The sequence below is a fragment of the Acomys minous genome (genome assembly GCF_964271855.1).
Source record: "Acomys minous genome assembly, chromosome: 14".
NCBI classification, from domain to species: domain Eukaryota; kingdom Metazoa; phylum Chordata; class Mammalia; order Rodentia; family Muridae; genus Acomys; species Acomys minous.
Window position 1 is genome coordinate 52670233 of NC_140496.1, and position 24535 is coordinate 52694767.

Genomic DNA, 24535 nt, shown 5'->3' on the forward strand with positions numbered 1-24535 from the left:
TAGGTGTGTGCTGTCCATAGCACAGATGAAACTCCGTGTCAGTTTCTGCTGCATTTGCACTGATTGACCAGCAGTGTGAGCAAATGATTGTCTCTTGGCAATAAGACTTTCTTGAACACATCTCTCTGCATGTCAGGGTCACATAGTACACAGAGTTTTACATGGTTATGACAACATTAGCTTAAAGTGTATGTGACTGCATATGGCTAAGTTCGCACCAGGCTCCACATCCTTCTGCCTGATATTCTGTGCTTGCGAATGGCCCCTGAGCTGTGGTTTCCTTTGTGTGGTTTGCTACTCCTCTTGCTTTTTCGTCATCTTTTTTTTACAGGAATGTACAAATATCTTTATTCAAAAATACAAAATAAATTATTTGTAGGCATGGAAAATAACAGCAGTAAACCATTATATATTGTTGATGGGAACCAATAACTGATGGTTACAGTGACTGCCCAGCCTTCTCTTTAGTCATTTTCTTCAGGTGACTTCACTGAAGTTATCGGTGAAGAATCTGCCTTGAGCTTCCTGTCGCAGTTCGTTGATAAGGGCAAAGCACTACTCTAGGAGTTAGAACACACTACCTTCCATAAACCCTCCCATTCCATCCATTGCACCCATTCTAGGGTCCTTCTCTTCTCTAAGAATTTATGTCACTACAGCGTCTGCTGTAGTCAGCAAGGAGACAACCCCAGCAGCATGCAGTAAAGCAGTTCTTACAACCTTTGTTCCCTTTTCCTCCATGTTTACGAAATCTCTGAGCATAGCATCATAACCAAACTCTGAGGAAATCTGCAGAATTTTCTCAACTATCAAAGAGCCTTCAACACCTGCATTCTTAGCAATAGTCATTAAAGGATTTGAGTGCTCTTTTAGTAATTTCTATACCTGTTTTCTGATCTTCATTAGCAGGCTTTAATGAAGCCAAGGCTGGAATGCAACAAAGTCGAGTGCACCTCCGTTCTAGAACAATGCCTTCTTCAACAGTTGCTCTTCTAGAATTGAGAACATCAGTAACTCTCTCTTCTCATTCACTTCTACATCATGTGTCCCTCCAATGTTCAGCATAGCTACTCCATCTGAAAGTGTAGCAAGTTTCTCTTTCAGCTTTTGTTTTTTGTATTCACTGGTTGTGATGTCTAGATGTTCTGTGATTTCTTGAATACAGTTTTCTATTTGAACTTCATCACCTTTTCCTTTCAAAAGAATTGTGTCGTCTTTGGTGACAATGACATCTCCAACTTTTCATAAGTCATGAGATTGAACATCTTCAAGATTTGGATTCAACCCCTTTCTCCCAAATACTGTACCCCTAAACATATGTTTAAGCTGGTTCTTCCTATTGTCCCCAAGCCCTAGAGCTTCGATTGCTACAACCTGAAGACCAACGTTTATCCTGTTCAAAACCAGTGTGATTAGAGATTCTCTATCAACATCTTCAGCAATTATGACCAAGGGCTTCCAATGAGCACTGGCAATTTCAAGAGCAGGTATGATGGACTGGACATGAGAAATTTTCTTTTCACTCACCAGTACATAGGAATCTTAGAACTCAGATTTTTGCCCTTTTGATGTGTTAATAAAATGTAGGGAAATATATCCTATGTCAAACTTCATGCCATCAATAATTTCTAACTCATCACTCAGGGTTTTTCCATCATTCACTGTGCTGATGCCCTTTCTTCCAACCTTTTTCATTGCCTCAGAAATTGTGTTTCTAATGTCCTTGTCCCTATTTGCAGAAATTGTAGCAACCTGAGCATTTTCTTCAGTGGTTGTCACAGGTTTAGATTGTTTTTAACTTCAGCAATTACAGCATCAACAGCCAATATCACACCTCTCTGGATTTCCATTGGATTTGCCCCTTGGCTGATCTTCTCAAGTGCTCCTCGGCAATAGAACATGCCAGAACAATAGCAGTGATAGTGCCTTCCCTGGCCTCTTCATTTGTGTTCATCCTGAACAAGTTTAGCTCTGATATTTTTGTATTTATCCTTTAAATCAATTGATTTTGCAACAGTGACCCATCTTTTGTTACTTTGTGACTTCCCCAACTCTGTTCAATAATCATAGTTCTTCCTTTTGGCCCCATTGTAACAGCTACAGCATTGGCAAGAAAGTCCACACCTTGAAGCACTAAAGGTTGAACACCCCACCAAATTTTACCTCTTTGGCATAGGTCCAAGTTAGATGAGGAGCCAGTGCCTGGGACACTGGTCTCATCTGTCGAAGCAGTGTGGTAGCCAAAGCATTTCTGTGGGGGCAGCTACAGGAGTGCATGTGGCAAGGCTAGCAGTCAGTGGCAAGCAAGGCCTTTTTAGTCATCTTTTGAACACAGGCACTGTAGCTAAGGAGAGCTAATGACTCATGTCTGCCAAGATCCTTTGTAATTCATAGCACTCTTCAAATGTTTGTTGAATTACAAATGGTAAAGAATTTTCAGGGAATTGGGTAAAGAAGTCTGCGTATGTTGAATAATAAGTAATGTTTCTCATTGATTTAGTGTTTACTATGCACCAGAAAGTGTGCTATTACTTTCAATGGACTGTCACATTGAAACCATTCCATGGCCCTATGAATAACTTTAGGAGGTGGGCACATAAAAACCATCATTTCACTTATGAGAAAAACTGAAGCTTTAAGAGGAAACAAAAAGCAAGCTCAAGTCCTTGTTCCTAGTAAGTGGCTGAGTCAGGAATAGAAACCCAAATGAACATCTGTGTTTTACCTCAATATTGTATTGTATTGGAAAAAGAAGGCAGATAAGGCTTCTGTGCCCTAAACAGGGCCCACTTCCCTGTATACATCTTATGATGATAGATTATAGCCCTATGATTATGGTGGTTGTTGGCCCATATTAACAACCTGACTGGATTTAGACTCTCCATCATAATGGATCTTTAGAGGGATCTGAAGATGCTTCTAAAAAGACTTAACAGAAAGCCCTCTGTGAAGGTGGGTGACACCATCTCATGAGTGATGGGTCCCAGAATGAAGAAAAGCAGAGCACTGTCATGTATCTCTCTCTCTCTGCTTCCAGACTGGGGATGCAATGTGACCAGATGCCTCATGCTCCTGCCATTATGACCTTCCCACCATGTGCACTGTACCCTCAAATCATGAGCCCCCAAGTCTTCCCTTCTTAAGTTGTATTTTTCAGATGCTTTCTAACAGCACTGATAATAAAAGTAACTAATACATGTGTATGAAAAGGATTTATTTTATTTTATTAATTTATTCTGATTACAACTCAATTGTTATCCCATCGCTTGTATCCTGCAGCTCCTCCCTCCCTCCTGCTTTCACCCTACTCCCCTCCCCTAGGTCTATGACTGAGGGGGACCTTCTACCCCACTATACGGTCATAGACTATCAAGTCTCATCTTGGTAGCTTGCTTATTCCCTCTTTGAGTGGCATCAGGCCTCTCCACCAAGGGGGGGGTGGTCAGTTTTGGGACACCAGAGTTCATGTCAGAGTCAGTCCCCGCTCTCCACATAACTGTGGAGAATGTCCTGTCCATTGCCTAGATCAAAGTAGGGATTCGATGTTTACTACTTGTATTGTCCTTGGTTTAGTGCAATAGTTTGAGCAGACCTCCCTGGGCCTTGATCCACCCATCATGATGTTCTTCTTGTAGGTATCTAGGACCCTCTGGGTCCTTCTATTTCCTCATCTCCTATATTTGTCTTATCTAGAGTTCCAGTGGGATGTCCTCACATCTGTCCCAATCTTCTGGTAAGTGAATACATGAAATTGATTATTAATCCCTTGTTCAGAAGTCTCCTGGAGAAGAGTTGGAGCTAGTGAAGTAGTCACCCCACAGCACAAAATGTTCCTGCTCTGTCTCCTTAAGGCTGGCTGCACATCCAAGGCCATATCATTTGAATTTTTTGGTAGAATCAAATCAACCCAAAGACATCCTTGTGCACTGAGATAGGATATCCTCTTTGGAAATAGTCAAAAGTCATGGTATTCCAAGCCTGAGAGAGATGGGAGGCTATTAGACAAGAAGAAAAGCCCAATTTTTCAAATTAAAGATAGGAATATAGCATTATAAAAAAGGTGGTCTTTGAAACCATCATGCTTTCAGCTCACATCTTTTACTTGATTCTTTATATACAGAAAAGTTGGCAAATTTCTTCAAGATTCTTTTTTTTTTTTGCAGCATAATGAACACGAGAATTCCATATGCCTCATTATGTTATGTGTAGTACAATTGAGGTAAGGCTATGTGTGCAAAGAACTTAGTGCCATGTAGGCATATCGTAAATAGGGTCAGCATTTTGACAGTACATGCCCTAAATGACTAAAGCCTGACTTCTGAGTGTGCATGTTTATAAACCCATTCCACCTATTCCACAAGACTGCACCATATGCAATCTGCAAAGGTCCACTGAGAATAGATGTGTTGATTCCAGTCCAGGCATACAAGCTTCTTGTAAATCAAGTAACATCACACTTTAGAACACCTCTGTCCTCTAAAAGAGGACACCTCATCAATGTCTTGCCTGATTGCTTCATAATTTGAGTAGTTGGATAGAACACACAGCGGTGGAGGAATGAATTGTGCAGGCTGACTCTCTCTGCATCTCCTGGCACTCCTTCCAATTGTTCTTTCCTTTGTGCTGAAGATATTGAGTAACTAAAAACAGTATTTCTTAGACTCCCCTATAGTGATATGTTGGGATGTGATTTTGGTAGCACTATCAGACACAGTTGGCTAGAATTGGCTCGGGCTTATATTACCAGGGAAGACTGTACATAAGAGGCAGTCTGTGACTGGTAATGATCTCATAGCTTAAGTGTGGCCCTGGAAGCAAGAGTGTCTGAGTATCTTCTTGCTCTTTGGCATCTCTCTTTAAGTATACACTCTAGAGACCAACTCTGGTAGTTGGCATCTTTCCTTTGTTTGAAATAGCATTTCATCTAGAGACTGATTCTTTGATGCTTCTGGAGAAATTAGTATTAGAGGCAACATTTATAACATGCTCCTCTGATAACTGAGAAATATGGTTGACCTGGAGAAACTGTTATCAAGGTGGACCTGTCATTTACAACTAGACATGGAGGATACAATATTTTACTCCAGGAATGTTTATGGAATTAGAATGTTCCACATGTGATTGAGTGTGGGTTGTGGGGTTTGTCTGGTGACGTTAGTGAACCCTAGTTACCAGTAAAGGGTAGGATTCTTGCAGCCTGCAGTTTCTGTAAATAAATCAGGACTTACAAGATCTCATGTTAGTGAACCCTAGTTACCAGTAAAGGGTAGGGTTCTTGCAGCCTGCACTTTCTGTAGATACATCAGGACTTACAAGATCTCATGTGGTCATAAAGAATGAAGCATCTATGAGGGAATGATTGGCAGACGGGGTGAATATTCCTTTGTTCTGTCAGTTCTTGGACCTGGCTACATGACTAAAGCAGAGTGGGTTAAGATAGTGCAAGGATCAGAGATTCCTAGTCTTATGTCTTCTCTTCTTTCCCCAACAGGACAACTTACCTGAGACTCACATATTTTCTCTTGTTCACAGTATGTGACATTTGTTTATTGTCAGTGGTGGCTCTGTGATGATGCCATTGCCACTCTTCCAAATGAAATTATTATTGGTATGGATATGCAACTATTTAAAATGATAAAAACTCACTTGAAGAAAAATCAGTAGCTTTATGGTTTTTATATAAATGCTGCACAAGTACATTTCAAAATTTCCCACAAACTTCTCAGTCCAATTTCGAGAAATGTCAATCTATGAAAGGAAAAGGAATGGCCAGAGATCGTATCTTCCACTTTTAATCACTTGGAGATGTGGGAGGCTTCTGGTTATCCTACTTTAGCCCTTCTCAGACTGCTGTTCAAGACAAAGCAATGGGGGAATTGGGGCTGGTCCTATCCCCCTGCTGGCTGCTGAATGTGTCAATGAAGAGCCCCCAAAAGTCCTTCTTCACAATTTGCAATTGTGTTTACTAAAATATGTATTAATGTTGCCTGTTCCTTGTGCCAGATAATATTGTCTCCAGAAGAATAAACTAAATCTGTGCCATGCAGTAACTCCCAGGCCCCTGCAAGTTGATGTGTTTGACTATGCAGTAGAGATAAACTTTCTTCAAGGACCAACTCTCAGCATATTTGGCAAATTAAATTTCACATTCTTACTTTCAAGTTTTTTTCTGTAGTACTTATTAAAAATATAAAAGCACTAAAACCATTTTTCACTTGATAAGACTCAAGCAGCCACAGCTCTGTCTTCCCTTGGGTCCCTCTACAAAGCAGACAAAACAGTTTTATCTCTACCCTTCATGGCCACAGACTACTCAGAGATCAAGGCTCCTGCAGGCCCTCATGTGTTGAATGGCAGAGAGGAAGGGAAAGCTGGCCTGCCAAGTATGTAAATCCAGCCTGGCAGACAGCTTTTCTTGTCTGTTCTTGGTGTGGGAAGGCTCAATTAAGAGCTGAACTCTAACCCCATAACTCCAAAAGCTTAAAACAAGTTCCTGCAAGGTGTCCATGGAGGGAATGTTGAACGTTAAAGGAAGAAGCTCAAAAGAATCTCAGAGAAATGTTTCATTTCAAAGGTAGTTTTCCTGGAAAAAACCAACCCTAATGAGATTTGCCCTACAGAATATTCTAAGACTTGAGATTCTTCAACAAGGCCAAGCAAGCTATGAATTCCTCCAGGCTGTATGACTCAGATAACTCCAGCCACGATGCTCAGCAATACTGACTTCAGAAAATCAACTTTTAAAGTGGTATCCAAGTCAAGCAGAACAGAACCCGACAAAGCACTGAGAGCTATTTTGGTATCTGGGATTAGAACTCTTTGACAGGTGAGGGTCTTCCTTTTCTTCTTCATTGCTCTGTCTTGACTTTTGATAGAGACTACAGTGTCTGTGATTGTATTGGAGCTTTGTCCTGACCAATCACTGCCCAACCTTGCCTGCACATATCTGTTCACCTGTTGGCATCTCCTTCACATATCAGTGGCTTATGTGTATTAAATAATGCTGGTGTGTGGATTAGGAGGTGGGTTGTAGTTTACCCTAGCTTGAATATAGGCTGGCTGGAACAGTTTTGCTTCAGAGTGACTTAGGTTTTACCACTTCTTGAGGATTTAGTTGGGACTAACACACACACACACACACACACACACACACACACACACACACACACACACCACTCAACTTAACTTAATCATATCAATTACCATGAAACCTGACAAGAACTCTGAATGTGTTAGTCTTTTCAAGAACAATCACTCTTTGTTCCCTTTGAATGTCTCTGATATGCTCTTTGCCGTCCCTCATCTGACTAACCCACCAAGTAGGACCATCATTCTCCCCACACCTTGCTTCATCTATGATTTAATCAAGGAAAGAAGAATCACTCAGTGTTTTCCTTCTTCTCCCCTTAAGCTTGAGCTTGAACCTACTGCTTCCACTATGACTATCATCTTCTGTAACACCGATTTGTAGTCTAATCACAAGCCTATTTGCTTCCTCCTTTAATACACTTTAATGCTCTTGAGAGCTTGGAGCACAGCTAATATGCTTGTGGGTGTATCCTAAATAAGTTACTTTAGGCAAAACTTCCAGTTACTCAATAAAATAGAAGAATGGCTGGAATAGTTTGATGCTCAATGTTTTAGGGATTAATGAGAAAGGAAAAAGGAAAGATGATATGCTGTGTTAAAGACAGAAAAAGGAATCTGAAAAGATGGAGGCTCTTTAGGTACTGACCTGCAGCTCAGAAGCCTGTAGGCAGGCTTTCATTTCTTATCTACAGTAGGAATGGAGTGGGTGAGAGCAGCCACAGTGGCAGTTCTCAGAAAGACTGACATTCTTTCTGAGTTAGAGCAAAAGCTTCTGCACCTTGACTAATAGTCAGAGACTGTGGGTTTCTGGTGATTAAGGAAGACAGCCTCACTCAAAGGGTCAAGGCCCTTCTGAGCCAATGGGCCATAGGGACAAAGTGTGTTTTCCTCGAGTCTATTTATCGATTATTTCTTATGGAGAGCTGGGATTTAGAGAGGGAAAAATAAAGCACTTCCTTTTGAGCAACTCAGGCTCTTCTGTGCTAGATGGGCATGGCCAGAGTCAATTTTCCCATCAGCCGCAGAGGCAGCACACAGAGGTATAGCTCCACACCAACTCCTACATCAACTTGAAAAGTTACTTTCAGAGCCCTTCACTAAGTTGAAGCTGGCATATTTGACTTTCTCACAGAAAAGAATTTCATGGAAAGTCATGATGAAGCAGAGCTGGGGTTTATCAAGAAGATATTTTAACATAGTTGTAAATATGAGCATTGGAGAGAGAGAGAGAGAGAGAGAGAGAGAGAGAGAGAGAGAGAGAGAGAGAGAGAGAGAGAGAGAGAGAAGGAAAACAGCATTATACCCTCTGGTATGAGCACAGTAAGAGGCTAGGGTTTTTAAATGTCTCAAATAGTAGCCACCTGCAAAATTCTGATGGTTTCTGAAGCCATATCACTCACTCTGAGGGTTTGAAAGGAACTCTTCCTTTTCTCCCCATTTTAGATAAATGAGAAGGCAGGTTAATTTTTGGAGTGCTTTAGGCAGGATAACAATCTAATAAAGAGGAGCTCTGTGGCCACATATGGTGCACAAAAGGTTACAATTTTACTGTAGGTAGAGTTTAGATTAGCTTGTGAGATTCATAGGAGTTTCAGGGTTACAGCTGAGAAGGGAAAAGTTGCATTTTTCATAAAGGCTTAGAGGTTAACCATGGTTGATAGTTATTTTAGCATTCTTATTTGAATATCTTGATAGAAAAGGAACTTTGTCTATATATAAGTGACCTACAGAGCAGGTTTTGTTGTGTTGAAATTTCTGACTTCAGCCAGACTTTGAAGTTAAATTTTCCTTCCCCTTCTCTGGTCCTTTTATCTCCTTCATCTTTGCATTCTACCTCAGTTCCAAGTAATCAGAAGTTGACAAAATAATAAAAAACATCTGAGCTGGAACACATATGTGCTAGAACATAAAAAACAAATCAGAATTACACTGATGATTGCAGGAAAGGCCATCCAGAAATAGCTCATGTCATATCTTGACACCTGTCAAGAGCCATAGTGTTTACATGTAGTCTGTAAAATTTCCAGAGAGCTGGAATAGAGGCTGTGAGAGACTTGTCCAGAGCATGGAAAACTGGGCACCAGATTTGATCTGAGAAAGTTATGTGGGAAACCATGCTAACATGTGTGATCTTCCTCCCAAGGAGTCTTTACCTGGGCAAACTGCCACCTAGGCCAAACCTGGCTTCTCACCTGTTTCTGCAAAATCAGTGATTTTGAAACTCTGTCATGGCACTTTGTGAATTTACTATATCTGGCTTTATTGGTGCTACAAGGCAAGAGCTATGCAAATGTGACAGGTTGGGCTACAAAATCTAAAAGATAGTTCTTTGTAGGGAGTGTCTTTGTAGGGACCCTTGTCTATAGCTGAGGAGTAACAAGATCAAACTGACATTTTAGAAAGATCAGGCTAGCAGCTGTGTGAGGCTGCATGGAATCTCATTTGAGGAAAAACAAAGTATGATATTTCCAGCAGGCTAGAAACTCTCCAAGCTGCTTGATAAAATCCTGAGTCCTTTTGTCCTAAGCATGCTGCAGAATGGTGGTTTCCTCATACCCCTCCTTTCCATTATCAACTCAAAATCATATTTATATTCCAGTGTTTAAACCAAAGTGAATTCCTCAGAGGAAGAATTCCAGTATTCTTCCTTTTTTTCCCCTTTCATCTTACTGCCTGTTACATTCATTTTTGAAACAAATTGAAATGAAGCACATGGCTCTGAGTTTAATTTCCATGGTGGCTCACACCTGTTATCTCAGCACTTGGCCAATAAAGGCAGGGGGGTCAGGAACTCAAGATCAGTCTTGTCCACAAAATGAGTCCAAGACCAGAGTGAGCTATATAACACCCTTCATCACAAAGCAAGGAAAACAACCAAACAAGTAAATTGTTGAGTATGTTGAGTAATACTGATACAGAGGCCATACAACCCCACTCACCCTTTCTGCATGCCTGCCTATAGGTGGGGAATGACACAAGGGACTGTCTGATGATCTGCTCTATATGAAACCCTCAGTGTGACTCTATCTCAAAGGTAGCTTTCACGTATTTTTTTCTTGTGCAGTCATGTGTGTGTGTGTGTGTGTGTGTGTGTGTGTGTGTGTGTGTGTATGAGAGAGAGAGAGAGAGAGAGAGAGAGAGAGAGAGAGAGAGAGAGAGAGAGAGAGAGAGAGAGAGAGAGCATTCATATGTGTATTAGGTGTCTTTCTTTTCTTTCTTTCTGGTTTTTTGAGACATGGTTTCTTTGGGTAGCCTTGACTGTCCTGGTCTTGCTTTGTAGACCATGATTGCCTCAAATTCATGAAGATGCACCTGCCTCTGCTTACTTGAGTGTTGGGATTACAGATGTGCACTACCGTGTACCAGCAATAGGTATCTTTCTTGATTACTCTCCAACTTACATATTGAGGCAAGGTCTCTCATTTGAACCCAAACTCATTGATTTGGCTAGTCTAGCTACCAGCCTGCTATGGGTTTCTGTGATCTCTGCGTCAGGATTGCAGGCAGGCTACCATGGGAATCCAAACTTGATTACCCATGCTTGTGTAGTGGGTATTTTACCCACTAAGCAATTTCTCCAGCCCTCCCAGTATCTTAAAAAGTTTCATTTTGAAATATTCTTCAGGCTGTGTATCTAGAGTTGGAAAGAAAGGAAAACAAAACAAACCACAAACAAACAAACAAAACCGACCCCAAGGTGAGTATTTTGGGTGTGCTCTTCACTAGGAGGAGTTCCTTATGTGGCTATTGGGCATTTGCAGATGAAGATTAAAGACCTGCAAGCAACTCAGCAAGTGATAACTGCAAAGCTGGCTTAATCGGAATGAAACTAAAATGTATATTTATTTAAATAATAATGCCTTAGGCTTGTTTTCTGTGTAATTTGCTTGGATGACTTTTGGAATGACAGGGCCAACTGTTTTGCCACTGTCTCACCCTATTTTAAAGAGCTCCTCAGCAGCCCCCACCTTGCTAGTGATGCAATCCAGCGGGTCCTATGGGATTCAGAGTTTGTTGCAAAAATATGTTTAAGTCCTCATCCTCCTGGGAAAGGCAGGGATGGAAGATGATGTGATGGCTGTCACTGGGCTCCCATTAGCAAACTTTTCCCTCCATCTCATAATAATTTTCCATATACCTTGATGTCCTTAGGGATTCAGGGATCCTAAGATTAAACTCTTTACTGCTTAGTATCCTACTTGTGACTCACGTTGTCAATCTGAACACAAAGAAACTAGATGCAAGCAAGCCCTTGGAAGGTCTGTAGACCTGATGGCGTGTAGTCCTCCCTGCTTTGAGTCACTCTTTTCTTGTACATTGGGCCTTCTGTCCTCCTGTGCCCAGCTGTGGTCCTCCTGCCTAATGCCTTCAATTCAGTGCTTCCCCAAGAGTACCCAGAGGACATTGTGTATCAAAGCAGATGACAGCATTAGTCTAAAATTGCTCCGGATCCCTTGGGAATGAAGCCCAAAAGTGCACATTTCCCAAACATTCCATGGATGATTCTTGTGTTCATTCAAGTTTGAAAACTGTTGGGCATAAACCCCTATATCAAGGTGCCTTGGTTCTTTCATTGTAGCTGGATCTGATCTATTTTTTAATTAGTCTGTTGGCAACGGCTTCTTCCTCTGATCTTATTATTTTGACCCTCGATTGTTCTCCTGGTCATTTCTGACTTTTGTCTTTTATTTGATTGCCCCTACCCCAGAATTGCGTGTGTGTGTGTTTTTCAAAGAAGAGAGAGAGAGAGAGAGAGAGAGAGAGAGAGAGAGAGAGAGAGAGAGAGAGAGAGAGAGAGAGAGAGAGAGAGAGAGAGAGTCCAAAGTCAACATCAGATGTTGTCCCTCAGGTACTCTTCACTTGTTTTCGGAGACATGTCTCTTTCTGGCCTGAAACTCACCAAGTACACTAGGCCGGCAGTCCCACAATCTCTGTGGCCGGCAGTCCCACAATCTCTGTGAATCTTCCTGTCTGCCCCTGCCTTGCATTGAATATTACCACCACACCCAGATTTTATCTCTGTGTGTTCTAGAGATCAGACTCTGATCCTCATGTTTGGAAGAGAAACACTTTATAGTACTTTCTTGCCTGAGCCATTTCTTCAAGAATCCAGAGTCTTGTACTTGGAATTTCACTGTGTTAAGCCTAGTTCATTCCATCTTTTTCTTGGGCTAACTCCACCCACTCTTTCTTTTTTGCCTGTCTGCTTTTTTCCTTCTTTCTTTACCCTCTTTCTTTACCCTCTTTCTTTCTTTCTTTCTTTCTTTCTTTCTTTCTTTCTTTCTTTCTTTCTTTCTTTCTTTCTTTCTATTTATTTTTGGTTATGTCTCAGCTTAAATGCTACCTCCACAGGCAAACCTTCCTTGGCTGCTTTATTTAAGATACTCCCCACAACTTAAGTATAGTCATTGTATTCCATTTTTTGAAGCATATAGCACAATTTGTAATTATCCTGTGGGTCATTTATCTGTGCATATTTTGTTGTGCCTCATGATTGGGTAAACTTGATGAGGCCAGAGACTTCATTTCCTGACATCCAGAACTCCACCGGGGCCTGACACACTCATCAGCCCTTTGTAAGTGGATCTGGATGAGCATTGCCACTTTGGATTGTGGGAAAAATCAAGTCACACATGTTAGTGGTATATTTGTATTGTTTCCTTTCTTTTGTTTTTTGCTGGTATTGGATTTGTTATTTACTGTGTTTTTCTGGTTATAGTTAACCTCTTTGGATTGGAGGTTTTCTTCTAGTATTTTATGTAGGTCTGAATTTGTGAATACATATTGTTTCTAAATTTGTTTTTGTCTTGGAATATAGTATTTCTTCGTCTACAGTGATTAAAACTTTTGCAGGGTATAGTAGTCTAGGTTGGCATCTGTGGTCTCTTGGAGGCTGCAAGCCAAGCTGTCCAGGCTCTTCTAGCTTTGGGGGTCTCTGCTGAGAAGTCAGGTGTAATTCTGATAGGTCTGTCTCTGTATGTTACTTGGCCTTTTACTCTTGCAGCTTTTAATATTCTTTGTTCTGTAGATTTGATGTTTTGATTATTATGTGGCAGGAGAATTTTCTTTTCTAGTCCAATTTAATTGTTGTTCTATATACTTCTTGTATGTTTACAGACATCTCTTTATTTAGGTTGGGGAAATTTTGCTTTATGGTTTTGTGGAAAATATTTTCTGGTCCTTGGAGCTGGGAATCTTAACCTTCTTCTACTCCTATTATTCTTAGGCTAGGTCTTTTCACAGTATCCCAAATTTCCTGGATGTTTGGTGTCAGGATAGGAGTTTTTTAGATTTAATATTTTCTTTCACTGTTGTGTTGATGTCTTCTGTCATGTTTTCTACACCTGACATTCTCTTTTCCATCTCTTGGATTCTGTTTGTGATGTTTGATTGTATCTGTTGTTCCTGTTTTCTTACCTAGGTTTTCCATCTCCAGGATTCCCTCAGTTGGTGTTTTCTTTATTGTTTCTACTTCTATTTTCAGCTCTTGGACAGTTTTATTCATTTCCTTTACCTGTTTAATTGTGTTTTTCTGTATTTATTTAAAGTATTTATTTGTTTTCTCTTAAAGGCCTCTATCTGTTTGGTTGGATTTTCCTGTATTTCTTTCAGGGATTTATTCACTTCCTCTTTAAAAGTCTCTACCATCTTTATAACGTTGGACTTACAGTCATCTTCTTGTGCTTTTGCTGCGTTGTGATATCCAGGTATTGCTTTACAAGGATAGCTGGTCTCTGGTGGTGCCATAGTGCCCTGGCTCCTATTGATTGTGCTTGTATGCTTACTTTAACCATCTGGCTGCACTTGCTGTTGGCTAAATGTTCTAGAAAGAGTACTCCTCAGGGAGTCAGGAAGAACCTTGGGCCTGATAATGGAGATCAGGTAAGATCCCACTGCTCACCTCTGAGAGCTGTGTCTCAAGTGGACCTGAATGTTCCTGCAGTCCTGCAGGCCTCTCTGAGTGTGCCCCAGGTATATCAGGCAAGTAGGGAATATTCAGAGGGGAATCTATGCTGAATGTTGTTGCCCTCCCCTCTATCTCCTAAGAATGACAGGGGATGGGGGTCAGGGACAGCTTGCAGCTTGCCTCTGCTGCCTGTGCCCCAGGGGAATCAGGCAGGTAGAATGGCGAGTCACACATGATAGTCACTCAAAGCCTCATTCTGGCAATTCAGGCCTCCTCATTGTTAATCCCAAAGATGGGAGGAGAAAGACCACTGACTCAAATTGACTTGTCCAAATTAATTAAAGTAAGCAATTAATTAGGGCAGGCCTTTTAAATTTATGTACATGGAGTTCCTCCCCTAAGGCAGGGTTCAAGAAGTCAGCATTGGATGTGAAAAAGACAAGGCTTTTATAGAGCTCTGGGGTAGCAAGTTTCCAAAGTAGGCCCTAATCTATCTTTTTGGCATCATTTCTCATTAGACACTCTAATTTCACTGAGCTTGCTAAACTGCCTGGATTTTCTTACTCTTGAGACCTTTGCAAACAGAAATTCTGTTCCTTCCCACTGTGGTCTTAGAATTCCATTCTATAAGTGTTGTCTGTCTCTTAGGCTTAGTCACCACATACATTTATATTTAATTAGGATTACTGATGTGCCTAGTACTGAGAATAAAAGCCTAAAAAGCTGTAAATACTTCTCTGAATGGCCTTAGGAATCCCCTTCAGGATCCCTTACGCCAGCAAACAGACACACATAGACACAGACACACATAAACACAGATACACACATACACAGACACACACACAGACACACACATACACACACACACATACACACACACACACACACACACACACACACACACACACACACACACACACTGTCTCATTTGACTTAACCACTCCTACCCAATTGGAGTAGCCTTGACAAAGTCCTCTAGCTCTGAAAGATAATGTTCCAAGCCTCATCTACAAACATTGTAAGAGGTCAGAGGATGGAAGAGAAATCTGAGCAGTGTTTTTTCATCCTTTCCATGCTGTTATGTAGGAGTACTCTGTGTGCTTTTGATTGGCTCTCATCTTCTGCCTTGATGCCTTCAGACATCTGGGCAACATTTAACATTGTGTTAATATGAATGTAACATTAATATAATTTCTGATTGTTTCATGGTTCCTCTTGCTATATGTAGTTTATTTTAGATATGTGTGTAATAATATAAATGTGTATGTAAAAATAAAAAATAATTTAAAAATTGATGCAGCCAAGTTCTGAAAAACAAACAAACAAATGAACAAACAGCTACAGTGTCATGTTGATGGTGAAAATAGATTAGCAACACCTTCAAATCAGTGCAGTCATTAAATATTTAGTTCTCTGGAACCCTTTCAAGAAAGAGCTTTCTATACTAATGACAACCTGCCCTGGGTAGGCAACTTCAGCCTTGGATCTTCAATCTGGTGGAAGGGAAGTTTATCTGCATGTGAGACTTCACAAAAAATAAATTCATTGTACTTGTCCCAGGTGGGCCCCCATAGAACAATAAAGTGGACTTTAATTGTCCTTCCCACATCTTTTCAGAGCTGAGGTGAGTTGAGTTGACTGAGAAGAGGTCTCTAAGTATCCTCCAAAAAAAAAAGTGGCATTCATGGGCTTTGAGGGCATACAGACTTGAGTGTTAATATCAAGTCTTTCCTTGATTAGCTACAGGACACTGGTAAGATGATTTTTCAGTCACAGTACTCATTGGGAAGAATATTATCTTAACATAAGTACAGTACTAGAAAGCATGCTAGAGATGCTGTAGGTAGTCAAACATTCAGATAATCACCACACTGACCATCCTTGAATATATAACCATTCTATTGCAATTTCCACTGGCCAAGTCTACATTATTTAGCCCCAGTGTTTGGTGGGAGAAACAATGATTTTCTCACTACCACAGGCCAGATTATTCAGGGATCTGGTTTGTGTTCAGCATGCTGTTTGTCCCTCTGGTGTCCTCCTGGTAAAAGTCATACTTGTTTGAACCAGATCCTGCCTCCCTTCCCTAAATGGAGGAGTATTTAAGATCTAAGATTTCTGATTTCCTGAGGCTGAGAGATTAGAAACCACACACTCAGTGTGACACCAGGATATCCAACAGCTAATGACTTGGTGCCAGACCTTTACAGTAAGGAAATATTTTTTCTTCTCTGCACACTCATTCATTTAAGCATCCATTTTTACATGAGACATTGTGAACATAGTGAGAATGAACTTCTAACCCAGCCAGTTCCAACTCAGTCAGCTTCATTTCGGGAGAATGGATGAGCCTTCCCTTAAATAGGTGTCAGAGAAAAAGTGGAAAAAACACTTCTACCTTGAAGAAGCCCAGAGTCTGAATGAGGAGACAAGAATGAAAATCAAGAAGTAATTACATATTTAAAATGTTAATCATAATATTCTGGCATGTTAATACAAATATTTTGTCAGCTTGCTATTTGCTTCATACATTGCTTACGTGGGTTTTAACATGAAGAGATTTAATTTGTAGTTAGTCAAATCCATCATTTTTCTCTGTCATGGGGTAGGAGTGTGTGGTTGAAAACTCTGATGTTTGTGTTGATGGGACTTTTGTTATTAAGTGGCATTTTTTAATTCCAATTAAATGAGACTATATTGAGTTTCTAATAAAAGTTATTTTATTTCATTTTGGTAAGGAAATCATGAGAAGATCTCATAACACATAAACAAAGCACTTAAGTGTACTCAGAAAGAGTGGAATTGTGGGACAAACTTTTTGGTTAAGAGAACAAGAAACCTGTGCATTGCTTTCTTTAAAAATCAGTTCCACAAACAATGTCAAACTAGAAAAAAAAGTTAAGCTAGTTTTATTGAATTTAATTTCTATAGACTTGCCTCTTTCCCCAAGTATCTTAATAAATAAGATATTGTAGAAGTGAGAACTGTGGAAGAAGAAAGAAATAGTATTCTAAACATGTTGACATGCTTTAGTAGCATTGGGAATAAATGTTTCCCTCTGGAGTTCAAACAAAGGATGATTATTATTGGATTTTCCCATGAAGAACACTTGTCTACTGACTGCTAAAGGAGATCAAGGGAATGCAAATAGGAAAGGAAGAAGTTAAAGTTTCACTATTCACAGATAAAATAATAGTATATGTTAATGGCCCCCAAAATTCTACCAAGGAACTCATACAGCTGATAAGCAACTTCAGCAAAGTTAAATACAAAATAAACATCAAAAAGTCAGTACCCATCCTGTATACTAATGACGAATGGGCTGAGAAAGAAATTAGGGAAACCATACCCTTCACAATATCCACAAATAATATAAAGTATCTTGGTGTAACTCTAACTAAGCAAGTGAAAGACTTATATGAAAAACAAACCTTCAAGTCTCTGCAAAAAGTAGTTGAAGAAGATATTAGAAAACGGAAAGATTTCCCATGCTCATCGATCGGGGGAATCAACATAGTAAAAATGGCCATCCTACCAAAAGCAATCTACAGATTCAATGCAATCCCTATCAAAATACCTACACAATATTTTATGAAACTGAAAAGATCAATTCTCAACTTCATATGAAAAAACAGAAAACCCAAGGTAGCTAAAAACAATCCTGTACAATAGAAGATCTTCTGTAGGAATCTCCATCACTGATCTCAAGTTCCACTATAGAACAACAGTAACAAAAAGGGTATAGTACTACGATAGAAATAGGCCAGTTGATCAATGGAATCAAAGTGAAGACTCAGAAATGAATCCACAGATCTATGGTCATTTGATTTTTGGCAAAAAACTAAAACCATACAATGGAAAAAAGACAGCATTTTCAACAAATGGTGCTTGTCTAACTGGGTGTCTACTTGTAAAAAAAATGAAAATAGATCCATATTTATCATCTTGTACAAAACTAAAGTCCAGGTGAATTAAAGACCCCAACATAAAACCAGACACACTAAGTCTGTTAGAAGAAAAAGTGGAAAAGAGCTTAGAATTCATTGGCATAGGACAACTTCCTGAATTGAACACCAATAGCTCAGGCTCTAAGATTACTAATTAATAAATGGGATGTCATGAAATTGAAAAGCTTCTGTAAGACAAAAGACATTGTCAACAGAATAAAGTGACAGCCTACAGATTGGGAAATATTTTTACCAATCCTAAATCTGACAAAGTGCTAATATCTAAAATATATAAAGAACCCAAGAAATTAAACACCAGCAAACCAAATAATCCAATTAAAAATAGAGTACAGTGCTAAACAGAGAATTCTCAACAGAGAAATAACGAATGGCTAAGAAACACTTGACGAAATGTTCAACATCCCTAGTCATTTATAAAATGAAAATCAAAATGAGATTGAGATTCCATCTTAGGAGATCCAAGATGGCGGCAAGCAGTGTGGCCCGTGTTTGGAAACTCTAGTGAACAATTCAGGGAATTGCACAGATTTCGGAGCCAGGAACACCAAGGCCCCCACACGTTGGCATCAGGAGTGCTCCATAGTTCAGAGGGACCAGGGTGCTGAGGACCTGCGTGCCCCTGCACATGGGAGGAGCGCAGATTTTCTCGGACAGAGCAGCAGTGGCAGAGACAGCAGCAGCACCAGTGGCACCAGCGGCTCCAGTGGTGGTGGCTGAGGTTTGCAGCTCAGAGCCTTCCAGTGGAGGCAATTGGTGTGGTGGCCGCTGGGAGTTGCTGCAGGAGAGGGGACTCTGGACAGGATTTGGATCACGTGATGCCTTGAGACCCAAACTGGACTCAGCGGACAGTTCAGCCCCAGAGCCCTGGGTTCGCTCAGTGCGCTATGCCGTGGAGACACTGGCTTAGCTCAGCAAGCAATTCTCCCCGAGGCACGACCTCAGCACAGCCACAGCTCCCCTGCTGTGATGCAGGCTGGGCCAGGGGCTCAGTTCCACCCTAGGCACCAGCTCAGCTCACTGGCAGTTCTCCTGCTGTAACACAGGCTGGGCTGAGCGCTCAGTTCCACCCTAGGCACCAGCTCAGCACAGCCGCAGTTCTGCTGTGACACAGGCTGGGCGGAGTGCTCAGTTCCATCATAGGTGCGAGATCAGCGCAGCCGCAGTTCTCCTACTGTGGCAGTCGGTTCAGGCCCTGTGAATCTAGAAAGTGCAAAATTGATGTCCAAAGTGGCCGTGCAAGTGGGGGAGTGTTCCCCTTTCTCCACATCCTTGCCAGCATATGTCGTCACTTGAGTTACTGATCTTCACCATTTAGATAGGTGTAAGATGGAATCTCTCTTTTTTTCTTTTTTTTCTCTCTCTCTCTTTTTTTAAAGAAATTTATTCTTGTTACATCTCAATGGTTATCCCATCCCTTGGATCCTCCCATTCTTCCCTCCCTCCCATTTTCCCCTTATTCCCCTCCCCTATGACTGTTCCTGAGGGGGATTACCTCCCCTTGTATATGTTCTTAGGGTATCAAGTCTCTTCTTGGTAACCTGCTGTCCTTCCTCTGAGTGCCACCAGGTCTCCCCCTCCAGGGTATATACTCACTTATATATGCATACTAGCCCAAGGGGCATGTCCCATGAAAGTCTTCACTTACCAGGAAACTGGGACAGAGGGGAGGACATCCTAATGGGACACCAGATGAGAGAAGCATGGGAGAATAGCAAAGTATAAGGATCCAGAGGGTCCTAGAAACCTACAAGTAGAACATTATGATAGGCAGATTTGGGTCCAGGGGTCCTACTTAAACTAAGGCACCAGCCAAAGACAATATAGGTGGTAAACTTTAAACCCCTACCCAGATATAGCCAATGGTCAGAACATTCTCTACAGTTGAGTGGAGAGTGAGATATGACTTTCTCATGTACTCTGGTGCCTCACATTTGTACACCATTTTTAATTGGATTATTTGGTTTGGTGGTTTTTAATTTCTGAAGTTCTTTATATATTTTGGATATTAGACCTTTGTCAGATGCAGGGTTGGTGAAGATCTTTTCCCAGTCTGTAGGCTGTTGTTTTGTTCTGTTGACAGTGTCTTTTGCTTTACAGAAGCTTTTCCGTTTCATGAGGTCCCGTTTATTAATTTTTTATCTTAGAGCCTGAGATATTTATGTTTTGTTCAACAACTTGTCTCCTGTGCTGATGAGTTCTAAGCTTTTTTCCACATTTTCTTCTAACAGATTAGTGTGTCTGGTGTTATGTTGAGATCTTTAATCCTAACAGGATGAGAAAGAAATTAGAGAAATTACACCTTTTGCAATAGCCACAAGAAACATAAAGTATCTTGGTGTAACTCTAACCAAGCAAGGGAGAGACTTGCATGAAAAAATTTCAGGTCTCTGAAGAAAGAAACTGAAGAAGATATCAGAAGATGGAAAGATCTCCCATGCTCCAGATCAGGAGAGCCAACATAGTATAAACGGCCATCTTACCAAAAGCAATCTACAGATTCAATTCAATTCCTATCAAAATACCTACTTAATTCTTTACAGACCTTGAAAGATCAATTCTCAACTTCATTTGGAAAAACAAATAGCCCAGAAGAACAAAAACAATCCTGTACAATAAACAATCCTCTGGAGCAATCTCCATCCATGATCTCAAGCTGTACTATAGAGCAACAGTAATAAAAAGAGTAAGTTACTGGCACAAAATATGTTTTTATTGAAATAGTATGATATCGCTTTTCTCTCTCCAACCCTTTCCAGATAGCCCCTTCCCACTGGTCCCATGCACTCACCTTAAATCAATAATCCCCTTCCTTTGATTATTATTGTAACACACATAGATATGTGTGCATAAACACATAAATACAATCTATTAAAGTAATTTGACTTTATGTGCATAATTTTCACTCATCATACAAAAATCTAGTGTTCAATATCCACGCATTGTATAGCTCCTGTGGTTTTCCTTACTACTCATCTCTGATGTTGTGTAATGATGCTATCCTACCCAAGGCTGTCTTAGAACATCCCCAGGACCCTAAATGGTGATTGTTTCTTATTTTCAAGTCCCCAGAATAGCTAGTTCACAAATAATTAGCCCATTATCAAGGTAGAAAAGGCTATGATCTTCTGCAATGTGGGAGAAGAATGATAAAATGATTCTTCTACAACATGGACATCCCACCTGTGGGGGTCATTGCCATTTCTAGCACCATACTAGATTTTTAAAAATATTTTTAAAAATTGGAAATTAAGATATAACTATATCATTTTCTTTCCTCCCTTCTACCCCTCCCGTGTCCTTCTGTTTCTTCCTCTCAAATTCATGAGATATTTTTGTTCAGTTATTATACATACACGAACCCAAATATATCAATACAACCTCCTCAATCTTTTTAGTGTTACTTGCATATATGTGTTTTCAGGGCTGACCAATTGATATTGAATACCAATTTAAATGCTCATCTGTGGAGAACTATTTCTTCTACCTTCAGCATTCCCTACTTGCCTGTAGTTCTTATCTCTGGGTGGGATCTAGTGAGATTCGGCAGTATGTTTCTTGATATTGTTTGAGTTTTGTTTAGGCAGTCATTCTTGAAGTGTCGCTGGTGAAACTTTGCTGTCATTTCTAGGAGACACAATCTTACATCTAATATCCTGGTTCTCAGGCTTTAACATCATTCATCCCCCACTTCCTCAATGTTCCTGAACCTTAGGTGCAGAAGCTGTGTTGGCAGGTCCAGCAGATACATCTACAGCACAGCTGGGTATTGAATTTAATGGTTGTGAGAACCATGTATGGTCTTATTCTGTTGATCAGCTGCCAAGCTTTTTCCAGGAGAACCACTTGTCTTACCTCATGGATAAGGCTTCCTCCTTTGCCCTACAGCAGGGAGGCAGAGCTGTAGCTGTGGGCAGCTCCCTCCTTTTCACCATAAAGCATATCCCTTTCTTTATACCTTTAAGCTGCCTCTCTTTTTCTTCAGAAAAAGGTCTCTCTTTTGTACCCTTGACTCTTATTAACAGCACAGAGGCAGCTTCTAGTCCTTCCTCCATTTTCACCAGGAACTGAATTTCAACTATGTACTTATGACTTGCTTTTTTTTTTTTTGCAGGCATCTCCATTGAAGTTGAGGAGTCTGAATATAAATATAAGTTAAATTCAAATCTAATAATGGAAAGTCAATATATGAAAACAATACTGGGAATTTATAAGGCCTTTCAGTATACAATATTGTTTCAAGAAATAAAAGTTGATCCTCAAAATACCCTCATAAGTAGAAGAGATAAAAATGATTGCCTCTGGATAAAAGAACAGATGAGGTTGGGGGCAGGGGCAGGGGTTGGAGCATAAATAGCTGTTTTTTAAAAAATAATAAGTCGTATAGCACCATTTGACTTGTTATACAGTATCCATGTATAGCCTTAATAGAAATTTAAATTACGTTTAAGATACCTGCAAGAGGGCAAGGGCATGCAGGTCATACCTAAATATTGCTTTGAGTTTCATTTTAAAGGAAATAAAGATAAAACAAAAGGATTTCATCTTATTGAAATATGTCAAGGACCAAGATTTTATTCAAATCTGAGGCAGATAGACCAAGTCTACCTTCAAACCACAGATTCAGATCTGCAAAATAAAAGCACACACACTGCTTAATTTGATTCTCCTGTGAATTTATTATCATTACAGGGAAACAATGATACTAATTTATCTCTATTTTACAAGTGAGAGATGTGAAACTGATGTAGATTATGGGACTTGGCAAGGACACCCGACTCATGAGAAGCAGGACAGGGATGTCTAAGGCCAAACTTAGTAGTCTTTCTAACTTTGTGGTGTCAGGGCTTAGAAGAGAGCTCAGTCAGAAAGGTGCTTGTCATGCAAGTATGAGGAGCTGAGTTCAATCCCCAGTCCCACATAAAAGCCAGACACAGTGATGCATATCTGAAGTACCACTGGGGATGAGGGTGAGGGAGATGGATTATAGTCATTTCCAGTGGATTTAGTGGACAGTTGTCCTTGCTGAATCAGTGAGCTCCAGGTTCAGTGAGTGTGGTGGTTTAAATTAAAATGGCTCATAGGGAGTTGTACAATTAGGAGGTATAGCCTTGTTGGAGAAAGTGTGTCACAGGGAGTAGGCTTTGTGGTTTCAGATGCTGAAGCCTTGTCCAGTGTCCTTCTTCCTTCCTGGTCCCCACCAATCCATGTGTATTACTCTCAGCTTCCTCTTCAGCACTATGTCTGCCTATGTGTAACCTTGCTTTCTGCTATGACAATGATGGACTAAACCTCTGAACTGTAAGCCATCCCCCACTAAATATTTTTCTTTATAAGAGTTGCATTGGTCATGCTGTCTCTTTGAAGCAACTGAAACTGTGACTAAGATGCGTTGTGATAGCACAGTTGACTATTGTAATGGTGCAATGTTTTTTATAATACAATTGACACTATAGTTGATCATTGACATGCCACAATGAGCATTGTGGTATCACATTTCAGCACTTTAGTGGACAATGGATGATTGTGATCACATAGCAGAGCATTATGATGTCAGAATTTAGTATTTTGCTGTCACAGTACAGCATTGTGCAAACACTATAAGACAGTATGATGGCACAAACAGATCACTTTATTGGTAATGTAGTGCCCTGTGATATGTTAGTTTCAGTGTGATGGCAAAATGCTGTATTATTATACTACTGTTTCACAATGTATTTACAACGCAGTATTGTGACAGCAGAGTGGAATACTTCAGCGTCACAATTCAGTGTTGTATGTCATGGTTCAGTACTGTAATGCCACAAGGGAACATAATCATGTCAAAATATAGAAAAATAAAACATGGCTGGCAACTGACCATAAACAAGAATGCTTGAACAGTGTTCAGAAGGCATCAAGCTGTCAAGAGAGAGCAAGCAGAAGTGGTAAAAACCTGAATTTGGTGACAAAGGCCATGGATTGAACTCTCAGCCTGACTTTCACAACTGAGGATTTTGTTGTCTTATAGAATGAAAGATTAATTTGTTCTAGTTACCTATAACTGTCAACTTTACACAGCCTAGATTCATCTGAGAAGAAAATCTCCCTTGAGGAATTGCCTAAAACACATTGGCTTGTAGTCATTGGGGGCATTGTCTTCATTTTTTCATTGATGCAGGGGAACCCAGGCCACTGTGGGCAACAGCATTCCTATGAAAATGGTCCTAGACTGTATAAGAAAACTAGCTAAGCACAGCCTGTGAGTGACTGAGCTAGCATGTAGCATTCCTCCATGGCTTCTGCTTCAAGCTCCTGCTTAAGTTTTTGCTTTCACATCCCTCAGTGGTAAACTGTGATCTGGAAGCATAAGCCAAATAGTCCCTGTCCTGCCCTACGTTTCTTTTGGTTTGAGAGTTTATCCCAGCAACAGAAAGTAAACTGGAACACTACTGAAACTTCAGATACAGACATAAAGAGGAGAAATCACAGCACTTAAACATTTCTTTCCTTTGTCTTAAAAAAGTGAAAAAAGAAAAAAAAAACCTAAGGAATTAGTTCCTGGAAATGCTATCATGAGCTGGAAACAATGTCC

General features: G+C 40.3%; 1 pseudogene across 1 annotated transcript; it reads right to left on the reverse strand.

Annotated features, from left to right (window-relative positions):
• Positions 1–567: 567 nt before the first annotated feature.
• Positions 568–13836, reverse strand: LOC311582471 (60 kDa heat shock protein, mitochondrial-like; annotated as a pseudogene). Its single transcript has 2 exons — positions 13758–13836; positions 568–2263 (listed from the first exon to the last, which is right to left on the reverse strand). The product of its transcript is annotated as a 60 kDa heat shock protein, mitochondrial-like (transcript).
• Positions 13837–24535: the final 10699 nt, after the last annotated feature.